Raw genomic sequence first — 17,801 nt, 5'->3', positions numbered from 1 at the left:
CAGTGGGGGGCAGGCGGCGATGAGGGGCAGAGGGAGAGGGAGAGAATCTCCAGCAGACTCTGCGCGGAGCACTGAGCCTGACGCGGGGCTTGATCTCATGACCCTGAGATCATAAGCTGAGCCAAAATCAAGAGTCAGACACTTAACTGACAGCCACCAGGTGCCCTAGGAATAATCGTTAAAAACTGGTAGACAAGGGAAGAAAAACCCCAATGAAAGTGTGTTTGGAACACTTGGGGGCTAGGCTAGACTTAAAAATAGATGAAGTTTCTGGAGATTTTTCATGCATCTGTCAGGAGTAGTCCAAGCCTATGCATTGCTTTCACAACAAACTGGGGCTCTGCCTTTTCTCCCCCCAACCCTTTCCTTTTCTTCTTCTTCTTCTTTTTTTTTTTTTTTTTGGTATTTTAGAAATTATATTTTATGATTTGGGGTTGGGGTTGGTTCAGCAATCTTGAGGCATGCCCAATTACCTGGGCTGGCTGGGTAGTTTGTCTATATTGTTTAACGAGATATGTATCACCCAGCCACCCTCTCCCAACCCCCCAACCTCCAGCAACCCTCAGTTTGTTTTGAGAGATTAAGAGTCTCTTATGGTTTGTCTCATCAGAATATTTTAAGCAAAAAGTATACAACAGCAACAGGATATTTTTCTATCAACAGCATTGTTGGGTGTAGACGTACAGCAGCACATTCTCAAACCACAGGGCACCTCAAAAGGCCAAGCATTTAAGGAAACAAAGTCTGGACTCAGACCGATAGAATGTGTTGTCTGTGTCCAGAGACCAGTCAGTAGGCAGAGGAGGAAGACTGTCTCCTTGTCAGTTTCCCCCGCTTTAATCAGCGGTCGCCTGTGCCACGGTGGGGTGAGATTACCTGATAAATCCATCATAGAACTGATCGACCTGAATGACAGAGGAGGGTGTTCCAGCTGTGCTCACCCAGGAATAGACTGCGGAATTCACCCCCTTTGTAAAATTTTCTTAAAAAATATTCAGGAAAGTCCACCCAAACAGTACGTGTTCTCTCTATCAATCTAGTTAGCCCATCAATCTAGTTAGCCCTTCTCAAAGGACTTTGGCACCAGAAGCATGTGGTAAGGGAGTAAAGAATACACGCACATGACTCCAGCCAAGACTCCCTGATTCTTAGGTCTAGGGAGGTCTAGGCAGATCATGGTGAAAGCTCCCTAGGTGGTCTTTATGCCTACACCTGGTTACCCTCTCACCACGGCCTCCACCACGCACTTCCCACCCTAACACACGTGAGGGAGTGCCTCCAGGCTCACTCTTGATAAATCTGGGGACAAACCTTCTGAATTCTCATCAAAATCCGAGGGAAGATGGCAACTGGGGAACATCAGATGTTAGATGTCATTTTAAAAAATCTCCACGTTGATTCAAATAGGCCTCCTCATTTACCCACTTACACCAAGAATCACAGCTCTACAATTTATCCTTGGATGAAACAATACATCGGAAAGCAGATTCCCTGGACAAAAACATTTTGATCTCAAGTCCTTGTTTAAGAATTGGTTTTTGAAACTCTCAGAGACATCACTTCTTGGACTTTTGGCTAAGATCAAGTGTGAAACTCTCAGAGATGCACATTTCCATATTGCTCATGTGTACACTGTTCTCTTTGGCTTGGCTGTGTGAAAGCCCAGAACCAAATTTGTGGCCACAGCACGGATGCTGAGCCTTTCACTCTGTTTTCTTTTGCCTAATTTCTTCACTTATTTTTAAAATTAACCTTATCTGTTTAAACGTGCTCCAGTTGATACATTTGAACTTACTTATAATTAGTACACTTGACACAATGTGTTAAGTGTATATGTAGCAGTTGAATTGCTTGTAAATGACTGATAAATTTGCAACAACTGATGAGTTTATTTATTTATTTATTTATTTAAGATTCTTATTCTCACTCATGTCTGATTCGTCAGTGTCCCTAGTATCCTCCTGGTATTAACAGGGAACTCAGAAACAAAAACTTTCCATTTTGGCATATGCATGCGTGCACCCCCCCCCCACACACACACTGTATAAACTGTATTTTCTTCTATGGCTTCTTATTCCTATTTCCTGCTTATGGTAGTATGTACTTTATACAGTACATTCATTTTCTTTAAAAATAAGAGAATGGCATTCTATGAATTTCTGCTTTGAATCTGGACTTATTTTCTTCCCTTTGCTGGTTAGATCCCTTATAATATACTGTAAAATTTCCTCAGCCTGTAAAATATCCAGAGGTATTCAAAGCCTCTTTCAAAACGCTGGAAACCACACCATCTGAGACAGCTCCCAGAGGAACGGCCTCGGTCTCACATCTGGGGAGGAAGCCGTTAAAATCCCTTCCCGCAGTGTTCAGTTTTCCTTCACTCTGGAAATCTGGTTTCATTTGTGTGCAATGTGTCCTGGTGGAAAGAGCACGTGTGAGGCTGGCTGGGGGCTGCTTAGGCCCTGTGAGTGGGTGCCAAGGGCAGAGGGGGGTCGGCTGGAAATCATGGAACTTGAATGTGAAGAGCTTGCCCTTGACAGGGTTTGCTTGCTTTGTGGTTCCTGGTTCCCCTGCAGCTCATTCAGAGATCTGGCCTTAATAAGCAAGGCACCCTCAGAAGTTTTGGAAAACGACCAGAAAGAAGGCTCTAGAGCACATTTCGTGGTGAGAACAGCACACTGCTTTGCGGCACCCTTAGACGCACACTGGGCACTGGAACTCAGCAAGGATGCACACAGCCTGTCCCATAGGGTCGCTGCTAGCCACGGACGGCCACTGAGCACAGGAAGCGAGGCTAGTGCAACCCGGGAACCAAATATTTTATTTCATTTCATTGTAACTAATTTAAATTTAAGTCAGCACATGCGGGCAGTGGCTACTGTACTGGACGGCGCAGCCTTTGACAATTTCTTTCATGAGGATAATGAAGTCTGATTTGGCTTGCAGACCTGCTTAACGCGAGGCCCGCTCCCTAGGTGTTTCTCAGCTACTTTCTGTTTCTGCGGCCGTGGTCCCTGAGGATTTGTATCACTCAAAATAAGCACGTCTGCACTCCAGCTTGTCAGTCCCTGTCAGCGTTCCAATGGGCTCCTCCTTTGCAAATAAACGTGCTTTCTTTCTTCCTAACCCGCTTCTTGCAGAGAGAGCCAGAAGACAGGGCCTGCCCGCACTCTACCCCAGGTCTTAACTCAAGAGGCTGAGAGCGAGTCCCTCGGGCAGGATTTGCTGGGACAGACCTCTCCAGCAGAGGGCAGGGGCCTTCTGCCTTGACACGCCACTGCTCCCTTCTTTAAACAAAATGCCAGGTGAATTAAAATGACTTACAGATGAGGAATGTAGGTCTACGACAAGGCAAGAGCCTGAACAAATTGTGAGCCAGACAACAGCTACTTCCAGTTTAACCTGAGCCGGGGCTGTGTGGGGGCTGGAAATCAACACAGGACCCGAAACTGGTGACCTGGTGAGCAAACCGCAGAACAGAAGCTGTAGTCAAGCATGGTGACCAGGCTGTACAGTCTTCATCGGGGTCACTGCGGGGGCCGCCCAAATCCCCAAATCTGACGGTAGCAACTAAAAACTGGCCCCAAAGCACATGAAAACACAGTTAGCGTATCTATCAATACACAACTGATTTTAAAAAAACATGGGCTAGTGATTACTAAATGCCAGGCCCCAAACTGGGAGCTGGAAAGACGGAAGAGAAGGAAAGAAACTTCCCGTCTTCCAGTTGCTCACCAGCCAGTGGCAGGAAGAGCAGGAAGGACCCAGATATCGTAACAGGCTACGGTAAGAACTCTCAGGAAAGAGTGGATGGGAGAACGTGATGGCACAGCGAAGAGCCCAGATTCAGCCCAGGACTTCACCAAGGGGGCTTCCTGGAGGAGGTGGCATGGGAGTTGGACCTGAAAGCACAGCAGGAATTTGCCAAGTGCGCAAGAACACCGTGGACAGAGGCATCTGTTCCGAGGCATAGAAGAAGGTGCAGCTTGGTATATTTGGAGGAGGGGAGATGCTATATTCTGCCCCTCAGTATGTAAAATTTGAACATTATAATAATTTGGACCACACAGAACTGGTGAAAGCAGAAAGTCAGATGAACTCTTTTGCTCCAAATTCCATGCCCCAGGGACAGCCACCGTGAACTCTGTGATGTATCTGTATAGATCGTACACACAGCTTTGAAAAAGAGTGCTCTGCACACAGTAACTGCTCAATAAAATTCATTCAGTATGTGCTGACCCTGTGTGCATGCACAAATGGCCACAAAATCCAGAGGCAAGCTCCCTCATTTTCTCCCAGACATGAATCTGTCCACATCCCTCTCTATGTCTCCTTCCATTTCCATGCCCGGAAATCATCAGAGCAAGCTCTGATGGCAAGCTCGAGGGCTTTCTTGTTGGTTCATGGTCTGGGGCATTAGAACTTTGAGGCCCCCGAGGGTCATGTTTTGCTGGAAGCTTGTTTTAGAACCTCTCACCCAAGAATTTCATCTCATTGAAGGCTATTCCCCTTTTGAACCCTGGAGGGACTCCCCAGAGAAATCGGTCCATTTCTGCACTGTGTGTTGCGGCATTTTCCCCTGGCTCTCGCTAGGGGCCCTTTATCCTTTTCCCCACCCTCTCTACACCCCCAGTAATCCTCAAAATTGCCACTCTGAGCCTTGGTCCTCCGCAGGTTCTTCTTGGTGGCTTCTGTCCCTCTGGCCTCAACCCTCACCCCTTTAGCTAGGCAGAAACAGCACAGTAGTCTTAGAGCACATGACCTATGTCGCTGCCTTCCGTGGGTTCGAATCCCAAGCAGTTGTATGACCTTGGGCGAGTTATGTCACCTCTCTGAGCCTCTTGGTGGCTCCCAAGTTCAACTGCAGAAACCTGTCCCCAATGGGGTGTAAATCATACCTCCTGTCACCGTTGCATGCTGGCCGTCTCTACCCTCTCTAAGCGAACTCGTGCCAATGGGTAGCTCGGAGGACCTACCATTTTCTTGATCACGATTTACATAGACTGGCTGGTGAGTGGCCCTACCCGTGGGATAACACAAGGGTAACCAAAAGGTTTTAAGTAGGTTCTTCAGCAGTTTCCCTCTCAGACAATCACAGGCTTCGACAGTGCCCATGATTGTTGACGCACACCTTCCAAACATTTTGTTTGTCCAAGTAATGAGAAGCTGCAAAAAAGCTGGGTCTGGATACACTAATTACTCAGGTGTATAATTCGCTGGTGTATAAAAGGTAAAGCCATATAAGAAGGATTTTAATTTTTAAAAAAAGTTCTTTAAAAAGTAAAATAAACTGGGCACCTGGGGTGGCTCAGTCGGTTAAGTGGCTGCCTTCAGCTCAGGTCATGATCCTGGGGTCCTGGGATCGAGCCCCACATCAGGCTCCCTGCTCAGTAGGGAGCCTGCTTCTCCCTCTCCCTCTGCTGCTTGTGCTCTCTCTCTCTCAAATAAATACAATCTTTAAAATAAAATTTAAAAACTGTATATACTTAAAATAAGTTAGGCTACCCTAAAGTAGACACCTAGCTCCCAGCTTAACCAGGTTGCCAAGAGAAGAATGTAGCATGGGGGCGGATCCAACAGAGGAGGCTGGGGTGGCCACAACTACGGAAAAGTGAAACAGTCACAGAGCCAGGCGCGCGCGCACGCTTGTGTGTGTAAGGGGAAAGCATTATTTGTCCATGTCAATGATTCTGAAATCCAGTATGCTTCACACTACTATTTATCCTTAAGTAGGAATTCAATCCCAACTAAAAAGAAATCAGAGAATAGTGGTTCCTAGTTGATGATGCCTTCACACCCATTCTTACCGTAGTCTCCCCTGGGATGAAAATGCATCTGTGTCAGTCACTCAGTGGCCCTCTTAGATGATCATGCCAAGTCTGTAATAAAATCCTTAAACTTTAGGTCGCAACAAGTTCTCCATGGTTTTTGAACTGTTATGGAATGTGATCCTAATAAATATAAAGAAAAAAAAAAAGCAAAAGGTTAGGGAAATAACCCAAACTCTCCTTCTTAGGTGTGTGGCCTGTGGCTTAATTTTATTACAAAACTTAGTGATTGGGGCACCTGGGTGGCTCCATCAGTTAAGCATCTGCCTTCGGCTCACGTCATGATCCCAGGGTCTTGGGATCGAGCCCCACATCCTCCCTCTCCCTCTGTTTCTCCCCCTTCTTGTGCTGTCAAATAAATAAATAAAATACCTTAAAAAAAAAAAAGAGACCCCTATTAATTAGATATCAAATTCCTTGTAGCAAAATGTTGCATTGCCATGGGTGAACCTTAACATCACTATGCTAGACGCAGCCAGACACAGAGACCACATACTGCACAATTCCGTTTATGCGAACTGTCCAGAAAAGGCCAACCTAGAGAGTCAGAGAGTAGATCAGTGGTTGCCAGGGGCTGGGGGTGGGGGTGGGAGACACTGCATTTGAGTAATTTTGGGGATGACAGAAATGTTCTTCGTCTGGATTGTGGGGATGGTGGCACAACTCAGATTTATGAAAAAGCATTGTACCATTCATTTCCAGTGGGATCATTTTATGATATGAAAGTGTATGTCAGTAAAGCTGCTAAAAGTTCATTGCCACACTTGACCATCAGCAGCTTCATGGCAACTTTCTTTTGGGGCTCAGTGGCTTTTTGTGGCTCACCCCAGCCTTCTTAGTTGTACACCTTTTGTTCTCTGATCACCACCTTTAGTTTGTGAAATGGACACAGTAAACGCTAAGTGACCTGGGGTCTTCTGGGGAATGAGGTGGCGGGAGAAACGTCTCTGTTGCTGCTTAATGTTTGTGAATTTCCAGTACCCTGGTACTCCCTTAATTGTTGTTACCAGCTTGCTGGAGCAATGAGATGGAGCCTGGAAAATCAAAGTCATTCTGGCAGTTGCAAGCTGATCTGGGTTCTCTTTGAATCTTACATTCAGAGTTGCACAGATAACTGCCCACTTACTCTAGCCCTTCTGCCTGTGGGGCTGGAGCTTTATTTTGAAGACATCACATTTTTCAGAGAGATTTTAGGTTCATGGCCAAACCGAGGGGAGGGTACAGAGGTTTCCTGTATACCCCCCTGCCCTATCCCCACGCACAGCCTCCCCCCCAAGTCTGCCACCCCAGCGTACAGCACATTTGTTAGAGTCAATGAGCCTGCACTGACATCATCACCGGACTCCACAGTTGACAGGCGGGACCGCTGTTGGCGTGCCACATTCTGTGGGTTTGGACAAGGGTGTCATGATGTGTATCCATCATTACCAGGGCTGGATGTGTGAGTTTAAAGCTACAGGGAAATGCTGGGCATTCCTGGAGAAAGAGCACAGGATCTATACAGTCATAATATATCTGAGGTTTGTCAGGTAGATACAGGTGAACCTGTTATGAATCAATCTATCTATCATCTAATAAAAGATTTATTTGAGAGAAGAGTGCATGTGCGAGCAAGGGGAGGGGCAGAGAGAGAGAGAGAGAGAGAATGCTCAAGCAGGCAGGGCACAGTGCCTGACTGTGGGGCTGGGGCTCGATCCCAGGACCCTGAGATCAGGACCTGAGCCGAAGCCAAGAGTTGAGTGCTCAACCGACTGAGCCATCCAGGTGACCCCTTACAAATTTAGAAAGACTTGGGGTAAATTCCGATGGTCAAATCCCGCTACATTGTTCCACTGTCGTTAAAAACTGTTGCTTGGAGACTAAATTCCATCTCTGGAAACGATTTTGTTCTTCCTGACCTTGCTGTGATTTGTTAAGGGGCTTGGCTGCCAAACTGATTTCCTTTTATTCTGTATAATTGTCCAGCCTGGGAAAAATAAAGAGATTTCTTAAAAAGTCTGCCTGGCTTGCTGCTAGTACCCAATGCCGCCAGAACCCCCTTCACCGCCAAAGAAAGTGTTAGATAAGCAAAGAATTTTCAAGCCTCCAGTGGGACTTCTCTGCAAGTCCCTGATTCAGTCCTGCAGATGTGCAGACGATGCCTGAAGTTTATCTTTTCTTCCTGATCTCAAAGGTTTAGCAATAGCCGGAAGAATTTTTCTTTGACTAAGCCCGCCCTGTTTCAAAACATTCTTGATTTTAATCTCATCAGGAAGACAAGCTTGAGCCGTTACTGCAATAACGGTTTTGTTGGCGCTCCTGATAACCCAAGGCCTCCTGCTTCTGTCTCGGAGACCCAGCCAATTGTCCAAAGTGGCTGAGACTGCACTGTCTGAGATGTGCCCAGCTCCGTGCGGGAAGACACACTGCAGAGCCTCCTGGGACAGAGCCGAGCACAACAGGCAGCACGAGTCCCCAAGTCCCACGGGCTGATGTGGAGGTGGGCCCCAGGTGCCCGCTGTGCACGCTGAGCCCCGCCATGGTTTGGAACCCCCTAATGGGCCAAGGGGGCAGCAAACAAACCTGCCCACCTTTGCCCTGGAGGGACCCATTGTCTTCATTATCCTGATCCAGAAGGAAGTCTGCCCTTTGCCCCCAAGCGACACACTATCTCTGGATTCCAAAGCTGGGTGGTCTCCTGATATCTTAGGAAGAAAGATAACCCAGAACAAAGGCTGTCCATGCCTTTGCTCCAATGGTTAGAAATGCAGGTGAACTGCCTCTTGACACCACTAGCATGGCACAGATGTCTGCCTAGATGTCCCCTCTCTGAAACAGCCCCCCATGTCACTTGCTACCCTGTGTCTGCTTTCTGTTTATGCAGTTACTTGTCTGTTGTAAATTTCTTCCGCTAGAAGGCAAACCCCAAGAAGGCAGGATGTCATCTGTCACTGCTGTTTAAAATAGTGCTTAGCACCTAAGTGTCCAATAAAGACGTACTAAATTCGTGAATGAATCAACAGGCGGTCAGGGAGTACTTCCCTGTCCCCTAGGCGGTCTGTGTTGGATGAGAGCACTAGGTACATCGGTACTTACCAAGTTACCCCAAACGAATTACTCCAGGCACTCTGCTCAATAACGGGGTGCCCCACAAAGTGCCCGGGATTCCATGACCGCCTGTTTGGGATCCAAACTCATGGTTCAAAGCAGAAGCCTCTTTTCAGTCTTCAACACAGAAAGGAAAGGGGCAGACGACAACTTGTCTCTTCTGGGAAAGTTCAAGGCCCCACCAAAGACATGGCCAGGGCTCCTCAGCTATTAGAGATCTGAGGATGGGCACTAAAGGCCTCGGGATCCAATCCATGGTGGGATGGCCCACAGACCACAGGCTCAAGAATTTTACACGAGACTGGCGTGTGTAACAACTTTTTTCCAGAGGAAGAGCGGCATGCTCACCAGCCAGGTACTGGGAAATCCCAAGCCCTGGCTACAGGTTACCAGACACACTGAAACCAGGAGTGCTCTTTAAGAGCTGGGTGTACCCAAAACATGCATCACAGCCCACAGCCCCTTGTGGGAGAACGACTTTGGATTCATAAATAAGCTTCAGAAGACTAAGTTGACCCTTTTCACCGCAAACATGGGCAATCAGAGACATCTAGCATAGAAGAACGAAGGGAAGTGTGCCGATTGTGAAGCTATTGTCTCTGACCCAATTTCACACCCCCACATTTCTGCTTTGCCGGTTGCTCCCTGCTAGACTTTTCGGGGGGGGGGGCACGGGAGGGACACCGGAGGAGAGGGAAGGCTGCTCCTTGTTTATTGTGGTTTCTGTGAGCGTCTCCCCCAGGAATGGTCCCTCCCCTTGGCCTTAGCAGCTGGGTCCAGTTCAAGCTGTTTTTTCCCTCCATCAGAAGACCTGATGTCACACTGTGACACAGAAGGCTGTCACACCTGCTCAGCCCCATCGGAGCTCTGAGATCAGACAGGAACCCTGCCCGGAGAGCTGGGTGACAGCCCCACGGGGACATTCCTACAATCTTCCCTGTTCAGATAATCCCAATCTCTTCCACTGAGCCCTAAGGGGAGTAGCTGCTTCTAGCAGGTACTATCTCTGAAACGATCAAGTACTTTATGTGTCGTGGGCACAGGATCCTACGTTCTAGTTCACTGGTTCCCATGCCTACGTCTTGCCTTGTAACAGCCAGACGTTTGTCATCATATCATAAGGAAGTGTGACCTATGCCAGATGTTGCCACGCTCTATTTTAAGGTTTTCTGAATGACAGGCATTTCCCCATTACATGTACAACTGGTGAGAAAGGGAAATTATTCACAGAAATGTAAGGGAAGGAGACATTTAGTACAATCCCAGGATCTGCTTCTGACCCTCTGTGCTCCACGGAGCCTTCCTTGGCAACATTCTCCGGGTTTCCAGCTGGCCTCCTTGGGGGTGGGGGAATGGCTGTTTAAGTCAGTATCTCCCACCTGAAGACAGACAGCATACATTTTTCTTATAAAAATAACTCAAGGGACAATGAGATGAAACATGCCTCCCGAGGAAAGAACACCACATTGCCTGCGCACTTGCCAAAGACACTGAACTTGAGTCCATTCAGACCTCTGGATCCAGATGACAGTGGAGGGAAATAAAGAAGACAGAGATCAGGGTCAGACTGCCCTAAAATAGAAAATAGCAGAATCCAGACAGTGGGAAATGTTACAGGTTGAATGGCCTTGATATTTCAACAGACAAATCATAAGACAATAAAGGGACAGAGAGGAAACCCATGGATTCAAAAAGATTCAACTAAGATTTTTGGGGACCCCCCGCTGGCTTAGTCCATAGAACATGTGACTCTTGATCTTGGGGTCATGAGTTCAAGCCCCATGTTGGGCACAGAGCCTACTTAAAAAAAATTTTTTTTTTTTCCAAAAAAAGAGTCAAAAGATATATCAAGTTTTAAAAAATAAAATAAGACCAACCAACAATGTCTAGGGAGAGATACTGTGTGACAGAATGGTAAAGACACACCAGGAGGTGATTGCTGCGAAAGTCCGATGTCTCCTTTGGGGGCTGTGACTGAGACCAGGGAGCCGCGGGCCTTCCGGGATGGCTGGCAGGGCTCCGTCTCTTGGAGCACGATGGTTACAAAGGTGTTTCTCTTCTAAAAATTCACTAAGCCCTGCTTCTGTTGTGTGTAGGGATTTGTACTCGCCCTCGATTTCACAACAAAGAATTAGGAAAAAGAAAAGTACCACTGAGAGCCTGACGCTGTCAGTGAGCCTTCGATGTTGCTGGAACGGCCTGGTACGCACAGCTGGGTCTCGGCACGGTCCTGTTCAACGAGAATGTGTTCTGGAGCAGCAACAGCACACGGGGCCACCCACTCTGTGACCAGGGTGGAGCCACAAGAAAAATAAGACCCACAGTCACGTGTGGGTACAGAAGACAAAACCTGACCCTTGTAAGGTCCCCAAAATGACCACACATGTCCCTCTCCCGGCCAATATGAGTGACTATTGCTTCTACCAATTATAGCTTTGGCTTCGATTTAGTCCTTCTGCTTTATACATAAGATCGGATCTAAGATACCTAATCACAGAACTGTCCTCACTTCTTCACAGCAACTATTCGAAAGCAAGACCCCACCTTTTGCAACTCTCCAAGTCACCTAACGCAAGCCCAAATTCTCAAGTAAGGCCTTCTGGAAAGCCTCTTCATGAGCTGCCCAGTGGCGCCCCAGTGTGGGCAGTCGCTCTTGTCGTAAAAGCCCAGTAAGCCCAATGTGTCCAGCCAGGTTCATGTCAACTACAGGTGTCCCTTGTGGTCTTTGCCAGGAAGTCTTTGGACAAGGGAAAGAAACAAAGAAAGGAAAAAAAAAATTGCTCAGAGGTAACAGCTCCAGTTCGTCTGGGAAAGAAACCTCTGCCGGTCGAGGGTCATGTTTGCTGTGGCCGAGTATACAATGTTGTACGTGGAAAACATTTCTATTTCCAGGTTCATTTGGGAAATGGAGAAATACCATTGCAGTTAAGTATAAACTGGAAAGCGTGATGAACACATCTGGATGTAAATTCCAGAACTATCTGGTTTCTCTACTGGCCTCGTCCAGAGGGAGGAAGCCATACCGCTTTGGCGTCATCAGCAAGTCACCGAGATTACTTGGCAGTGACCAAACTGAGGAATCTGAATTAGTCGGAGGCCCAACACAGAAATCTCCAGAAATATTCACATTCACTTCAGGATGGAAAAGATGTATTATTAGGCATTATTTTACCGTCAGAGCAACCCTGAGAAAAGCAGAAAACACATTTTCTTCCCACAAATACAGACAGAGAAAACAGAAAAGTGAGCTGAGTCGCATTTTGTTTCAACAAAGTCTGGTGGAGGAGATGAGTAAAACTATGTTTCAAGAAATGTAAAAGGTCTTAATCCTTAAGAATAAGGCTGATGTTTTTGGTCTGATGTCTCCTAGCTCCTTGGCCAATTCTCCTTCCGAAATATCCCATGGTCTCCAGGGGGACCATTTAAACTTCGTGCTGTGGGGTTGTGTCTAGGCAGTTTAAGGGAAAGGAGAGTTCAGGACAAACACGTCTCATACCATCACTCCACTGCCCTTCAGAGACTGGTGAACGTGAACCAAAGGGGTAAATGCTTTGGAAACAATATGATGGTACAATTTCTGCTTCTAGAACTTTCTGTTCACTCATTCCAGGCACATCTCTGCTGGTGGGCAGCCTAGGCCATCACTCTCCCGTTATGCAGAGTCACACTGCTGCACAGTGGCTCGCCACCTGACTGGACCCCCGTCACCTCTCTTAGGACACATGGTTTATAGCCACTTTCCTGTCCTTCTGTGAAACTCAGGACAGTGCAATCACATACCTTTTTCTTACCGTCAACAGATGGCACGCTGCTCTAGTAGTAATATAAGAAGGAGTAAGATGAGAGTAATTCATAACAAAATGTATTTCAACACGTCAACAGTCAAGCATGGTGACAGCGGAAGCATCCTGCCCTCTCCTCATCAGAAATCTTGGTAAAAGCGTCCATGATCAACTAAATTTGGAAAGTTCTGGATTAAACAAAGCACAGCATCTCCCAGGACTTCTCAAGAGACTTGAACAGACTCCCGTCTACTGCTAAGTTAAGAGAGAGAAGCTGGTACGTAGCATTTTCCCAAATCATTGGACAGTGCAAGCCATGCTCTAGGGGTGTCTCGCTCAACTAGTGATCTTCAGACATGCTTGGAGAGACATTTTCCTACATTAGTCATGGGTTATGTCTGACCCCAAGTGACGTCACAGCCCCATGAATTGTTCATTCTCAAGGCTGAGTGTTAGGAGTCTAGGGACGCAGAAATAGAACCCACTGGATTTCAGCAGTGACCCCCTCCCGACTTCTGAGCGTGAAAAATGTTTTCGGACAGGGCCAAAATGTCCCGTGGGGGGCAAGAGTACTTCCAGTTGAGAACCACTAACCCTATTAAATACGCGTGTAATGTAAAACATGACTTTAGAATGCTGTCCTGTTCACATTTTACAGAAGATATTTTCTTCAGATTCTCCACATGCATCTTCTAACGCTGAGGTCTTTGTCATTCCGGGAGGCACCTTTGAGTCGGCTAAAGGAATCTTCCAGATTTCTATTCACTTCCTTTGTTTTTTTTTTTTTTTTTTTTTTTTTTTAAGATTTTATTTATTTGACAGACAGATCACAAGTAGGCAGAGAGACAGGCAGAGAGAGAGAGAAGGGGAAGCAGGCTCCCCACTGAGCAGAGAGCCCGATGCGGAACTTGATCCCAGGACCCAGGGATCATGACCTGAGCTGAAGGCAGAGGCTTAACCCACTGAGCCACCCAGGTGGCCCTTTACTATTTTTTTTTTAAAGATTTTATTTATTGATTTGAGAGAGAGAGCACAAGCTGGGGGAGTGAGAGGGAGAAGCAGACTCCCCGCTGAGTGTGGGGCCCCGGCATGGGACTCAATCCCAAGACCTCGAGATCATGACCTGAGCCGAAATCAAGAGTCAGACGCTTAACCAACTGAGCCATTCAGGCGCCCCTCCTAGATTGCTTTTAAACACTCACACGCACTGACCAAGGCTGTGAGAGGTGGCTGGTGCAGGGGCCGGAGCGCAGGCGTCAGTCAGCCTGCTTGTGGCCCTTCCCTGGCTCTCCGGCTCCACGGTCTATGACCAGGGCAAGGTACTTATTAGCCTTTCTGGGCCTCGGTTTTCTCCTCTGCAAAATGGGGGTATTAGCACCAACCTCAGAGGTGTTTTGGGAGGATTAATGAGAAGATATAAGCAGATATACGGGCCTGGCCAGTGCTTGGCCCCCATGAACAGTCAAAACATGTTAGATAGTACCATATGCGTGGGAATCACGGCCTGCATCAGCAGCTGTTTTACTCCTTCTCACTAGGGACCTCTTTCACTGACTTTTCTAGGTCTCCAAGAATAATACTGGGTAAGTCATTCTGAGTAAGGAGAGGGTTAAGGTACAGGCGGGGAGGGACAGGGGGCCCATGACTAGGCTCTGAAAGAGTGAACAAGAGATGAGGCAGGAGACCAGGCCACCTGGTCCTGGATGTGAGGGAGTATTGGTCTCTGGTGGCTACAGTGTGATTGCAGAAATGGTCCAAACCTCATAGAAGTCAGTCATTAAGGGTGTTTTCTGTTGTCCCTGCTCAGACCAAGACGGCCCAAGAATCTCAAGGCCACAAGCTCCCTGGTCAAGTTTTCAATAAAAGACTGACCTAAAACCCCCCAGTGGCAACCCATTGGGGACCCCTCTCCCCACAGAGAGCTTTTTCTTTCCTTTCTGCTCTCACCTTCACTTCAGAAACTTTCACTTCACTTCAACCCTTTGTGTCTGAGAGGGTCATTGTTTGACTGCGATCCCCTAAAAATATTGGGCTAATTTGCCTTTCACTCAAAATACTTCATTTTTAAAATAATTCAGGGAGGACGCTGTGATATGAAAGACTTTATATAAACTCAAATATGAGACGACGCCTTTCTTTTTCCCCCAGGGATGCTTTTGAGAATTACTCTCCTTAAACTCAGGAAGCCGTGGTAAATTAATTCTCAATTTAGACAAGAATGACCAGAGTGAAGTATATTGGTTGGTTTGGGAGTTTACAACATCTACTGAGAGCTGACTATGGGTAAGCGGAGTTCTGGGCCTGAGCTAAGTGCAAAGTACCAGTTCGTGCACTTGAACATGAGCTCTCACGTAGGCCTGCCCTCAAGATGGCCAGCCCCTCCCGGACTCTCACAGGCTAAAAGAAGGTAACCACACGTCCTAGTACCTCCTCCACTAAGTACTCCCTCCCCTACATCACCTAGCTCTTCCATGGCGGAAATGAAAGCTGAGGTCAAAATAATCAGGTCCCACAGGTTCACGTACCCTTGACCCCCTGCTTCCTCCCTTTCCTGTTCTTCTACCGCCTTTTTGCTCCCGTGTCTGGGACCCACCAGGCAGTGTACTGAACCTCAGTGCCCCTTTCTTCCTTCTGCACGTCCTCTGTGTTTTTCCTTCCTCTTCTGCTTGCTGTGGCTCATTCATCCTCAGAACTGACTTCATGGCCCTGCTGAAGAGAACACAGCTCACTCTGCTGGGAAACCAGGGACAGGCACACCTCGGAGATACTGCAGGAGTGATTCCAGACCACAGCGACAAGGCGAATATCATAACGAAGCCAATCAAGTGAGTGTTTTGCTTCCCACTGCATAGAAAGTTCTGTTTACACCGTACCATAGTCAATGAAGTGTGCAATAGCGTTATGCCTTAAAAACAAAAAACAAAAAACAAAAAAACAACCAACCCAATGTATGTACCTTAATCAAATAATACTTTCTGGTTAAAAAAAAAAAAAAATGCTAACCATCATCCGAACTTTCAGCAAGGCATAATCACATCACAGATCACCATAACACAGAGAATAATAAAGAAAAAGTTTGAAATATTGTGAGAATCGCCAAAATGAGACAGAGAGACAGGAAGCGAGCAGACGCTGTTGGAAAAAGGGCGCCCACAGAATTGCTCAACACAGGGATGCCACAGACCTTCGTTTTGCAAAAATAAAACCTCAGTATCTGAGGCACAGGATAGGAGAGCACAATAGAACAAAGCGTGCCCGTATTTGTAGATTTCTGCTGGGAATCTTAGCCCCTGAATAAAATGTCAAAGTAACAGAATCTAATGTCCTTTGGGTCCTTTCTCCTGGAGGATGGAAGGTCCGCCTGCTATCTCGGGCTCCTTCTGCAGAGGGAGAGGACCCCACCCCCACCACTGGGGCTCTCTGTCCTGGTGCCCACCGAGCGCCCTCATTCTCCTCTGCTCTTTGGTGCCTGGGCATTCCTGTCACCACTGTCTCCCTATGTTTCCAACTTTAAGACTTCTCGAGGTTCAGGGTGCCTGGGTGGCTCAGTCATTTAAGCATCTGCCTTCAGCTCAGGTCATGACCCCAGGATCCTGGGATTGAGTCCCACACTGGGCTCCTGGCTCAATGGAGAGTCTGCTTCTCCCTCTACCCTTTCCCCTTGTTCGTGATCTCTCTCACTCAGATAACTAAATAAAATCTTAAAAAAAAAAAAAATACTTGAGAGGTTCACTGGCTTATGGTACCATGACTATATGCCTCCCTGGCTTGGAGGAACATTCTGTGATTCTCGGCCAGCTCAGGGCTCTGAGAAACTCTAGGAGGCTGCCTTGCCCTTCCTGTAGACCCCACAAATGGATGTGTCTTCCCCTTCCTCAGCAAGCTGAAACAGGGAACCCCGGGGCCTTCCCGCCCCCTACAGTTTGAACCCCGGACAGGGCACAGGCACCCTTTGCATCTGGATCTCCGAACCGGGCTGGCCCCATGTGACGCCCTCCGGTCTGCCCTGACTCGGCCTGCGGGAGGGCCCAGGCCTCGTGAGGGACTCACCGGCATCGCACCGATTCTCAGCCGCCTTCGGGCCCTCCTCCTGCCCTACATCCCAGGGCGTCTTCTCCAGGCTTGAGCGTGGGGCAACAGGGGCCCTTCTCTGCCCTTCGCTGCCCGCGTCATCACTCCCCTGAAGGAACCGAGGCTACCTGCCTAGAGGAGAGCAAGGGTAGGCCCCGGAGAAAGCAGAAGAAGCAGCAGAGGCTCATGGCTTGACATCTCACGCCATCACGTGGTCAGGAGTGCTCCTGATCACAGTGGGAGCAAGAAAGCACCGGACAGACGCATTGGAGCTTCCTGGCTACGCTCACGGAACAGAAGCTGGATTAAGAGATGGGGCGGAAGTAGGGCTGGTTTAACAGCTGTGATTCACCGTCACATGCTCAGACTGTTTTAGCAATATATTTTTTTAAAAGATTTTTTTATTTGACAGACAGAGATCACAAGTAGGCAGAGAGGCAGGCAGAGAGAGAGGGGGAAGCAGGCTCCCTGCTGAGCAGAGAGCCTGATGAGGGGCTCGATCCCAGGACCCTGAGATCATGACTTGAGCCGAAGGCATAGGCTTAAGCCACTAAGCCACCCAGGTGCCTCTGTTTTAGCAATATTTAACAAGCATTGAAAATTCTGTGACAGTACCAGTACGAGTCAACACGTCTGCCTTTGAATGAAGCTGTAGGTGACGGCACAATAGATAAATGCCATCGAAAACGGACCAGAAATTTTCTGCAGTGGTAGGCTGAGTATTTGCTCATTCACTATTTACATGGCCGTGGAGGATTGTAACTGCATTTTGGGGCCATAATGTAATGGCATTAAAAAAAAAAAAAAAAAAAAAAAAAAGAGGGACACCTGGGTGGCTCAGTGGGTTGAGCCTCTGCCTTCGGCTCAGGTCATGGTCTTGGGGTCCTGGCATCGAGCCCCACATCGGGCTCTCTGCTCAGCGGGGAGCCTGCTCCCCCCCGACCCCCGCCTGCTGCTCTGCTTACTTGTGGTATCTCTCTCTCTCTGTGTCAAATAAATAAATAAATAAATAAAATCTTAAAAAAAAAAAGAA

General features: G+C 47.6%; 1 protein-coding gene across 1 annotated transcript in view; it reads right to left on the bottom strand.

Moving 5' to 3' along the window:
• The window catches only part of EGFL6 (EGF like domain multiple 6), a 98,339-nt gene extending 81,285 nt beyond the window's left edge, over window positions 1-17,054 (bottom strand). The window contains exons 1-2 of the mRNA XM_032330302.1: window positions 16,748-17,054; window positions 5,808-5,951 (exon numbers count right to left, since the gene is read on the bottom strand). The gene's annotated coding sequence lies outside the window, so the exon portion shown is untranslated. The remainder of the gene's footprint in view (window positions 1-5,807; window positions 5,952-16,747) is intronic.
• Window positions 17,055-17,801: the final 747 nt, after the last annotated feature.

This window comes from Mustela erminea, chromosome X (assembly GCF_009829155.1).
Source record: "Mustela erminea isolate mMusErm1 chromosome X, mMusErm1.Pri, whole genome shotgun sequence".
NCBI classification, from domain to species: domain Eukaryota; kingdom Metazoa; phylum Chordata; class Mammalia; order Carnivora; family Mustelidae; genus Mustela; species Mustela erminea.
The sequence above is the reverse complement of the archived record's forward strand: the minus strand, read 5'-3'. Positions and strand labels throughout refer to the sequence as shown.